Source organism: Cetorhinus maximus, chromosome 11 (assembly GCF_964194155.1).
Source record: "Cetorhinus maximus chromosome 11, sCetMax3.hap1.1, whole genome shotgun sequence".
Classification (NCBI taxonomy): domain Eukaryota; kingdom Metazoa; phylum Chordata; class Chondrichthyes; order Lamniformes; family Cetorhinidae; genus Cetorhinus; species Cetorhinus maximus.
In genome coordinates, this window is record NC_135889.1 from 3,614,481 (window position 1) to 3,616,892 (window position 2,412).

Genomic DNA, 2,412 nt, shown 5'->3' on the forward strand with positions numbered 1-2,412 from the left:
AGTCATAAACTACAAGAGTGAACAAGAATTGGTTAATGGATACAATTTGAAATTAAAGATGAAGTATAGTTCACTTACTCCCTCCCTACCCGCCATTATGTTGAATAATATATACTTTGTTTTCAATGAAATTAAAGGGATGTTAATGACAGGCATTAAATACTGCCAGAGTTTATTCGTGCCTTTGTCACTATTCCAACGCTCTCCTGGCTGCTCTCCCACATTCTGCCCACTGTAAACTTGAGGTCATCCAAAACTCCACCGCCCGTGTTTTAACTCACACTAAGTCCCCTTCCCCTCTCACCCCCTGTGCTCACTGGCCTACACTGGCTCCTGGTCAAGCAACGTCTTGGTTTTAAAACCCTCACCCTTGATTTCAAATCCCTCCATGGCCTCGTCCTGCCCAGCTCTGTAATCTCCTCCAACCCCACAGCCCTCCGAGTTATCTCCACTCATCTAACCCTGGCCTCTTGTGCATCCCCGGTTTTAATCGCTCCACTATTGGCGGCCGTACCTTCAGCTGCCCGGGCCGCTGGAATTCCCTCCCTACACCTCTCTGCCTCTCCAACTCGCTGTCCCCCTTTAAACCTCCTTAAAATTGACCTCTTTGACCAGGTTTTTGGTCATCCTTTTGCGGATTGGTGTCATATATTTTGCTTTATAATGCTCCTGTGAGGCACCTTGGGATGTGTCAGTGTGTCAAAGGTGCTATATAAATACAAGTTGTTGTATCATCACAGCAGAAGAGTACCTGCCGTAGTACTCCTCTGGCTCTGCAATAAGGCCAATTTGTTCATTTATTCATGGGGTGTGAGCATCGCGGGCAAGGCCAGCATTTACTGCCCAGGCCTAGTTGCCCTGAGAAGGTGGTGGTGAGCTGCCTTCTTGAACCGCTGCAGTCCCTGTGCTAAAACTAAACAAAGGAAACTACAAAGGTATGAGGGGGGAGTTGGCTACGATAGATCGGGGAACTTTATTAAAAGGCATGATGGTGGATAGGCAATGACTAATATTTAAGGGACAAACACCCACAGTGCTGTTAGGGAGGGAGTTCCAGGATTTTGACTCAGTGACAGTGAAGGAACGGCGATATATTTCCAAGTCAGGATGGTGAGTGACTTGGAGGGGAACTTCCAGGTGGTGGTTTCCCATCTATCTGCTACCCTTGTCCTTTGAGGTGGTAAAGGTGGTGGGTTTTGAAGCTGCTTATTGTAGCAACTTATAGCTGAGTAGTTACACACTTATTAACAATCTTGATCATAAAATTCTTTGCGTTTGTTGTTTATATCATGACTATCAAGCTCACTGTTGGTTTACTTTTTTTCTCCTGTCTGGGTGGCTTTCTAGATTTTGCCAATCATGTTACACAAAGTCTTTCTGCCCAATTTGAGTTTTATCCCAGTCACCTCCCAGCAGAATAATCAGTCACCAAGATGCATAGACTCGGGATAACCTTCCCCACTCAGGCATCGGACCCCTGAGGAAATGTGTTGACAATCCTGTTACATTAAACGTGAGGAATCCTGAGGGATAGTGAGAACGTGTGTGAGAAACATGGAACAATAAAGAGAAAGTGTGTGACAAGCATACATGAGCATACCTGTTAGGTCACGGAGCGAGTAACCCAGAAACCTGGGCGAATAGCCCAGGGACAAGGCTACAAATCTCACCGTGGCAACTGGAGAATTTAAGTTCAGATAATTCAAAAATTATGAAATTAAAAGCTGGCTTTAGATACAGTGATCACGCCCGGCGTTATCCTTTCCTGTCCACAGCAGGAGCCGTTGTGGGGTGGAAAGGAAAGTTGGTGGACCAGCCAAAGGTTTATTGACTCCGGGTGGGAATTTCCACAGCAGACAGGCCTGGACAGGAAAGTCCCAGCCCATGAAGCTACAAGTTGGCTATAAAAATCCATTTGGTTCACTGATCACCAGGAGGGAGGGAAATCTACCGTCTTTACCCAGTCTGGCCGATATGGTGACTCCAGATTCGATGTGGTTGACTCTTAACTGCCCCCTGAAATGGCCTAAACTTGCTAGGCCATTTGTAGAAGTCGGCTCACCACCACCATCACCTTCTCAAGGGCAATTAGGGTTTGGGCAGCAAAATGCTGGCCTTAGCCAGCGAGGTCCACATCCCAAGAATGAAAAAATAGAGAGATATAGGTCAGGATATAGGCTGGAAGAGAAAGTGTGCAAGCCTTAAAGAACTGAAGAGGGGAAGGATGATGAAAGGAAAAGAGAGAAGGCGAATGAAAAGAGAATTACAGAAAGATTAGGGGAAAAGGTCAGAGATAACAGAGAGAGAAAATGTGCAAGATGTAGACAGAGAAAAATTTAAGACAAGCAGAAAGGTAGAGCGAGGAAAACAAAAAGAACAGAGGTAGGAGTGTTTGTTTTGTCAATAATCAGG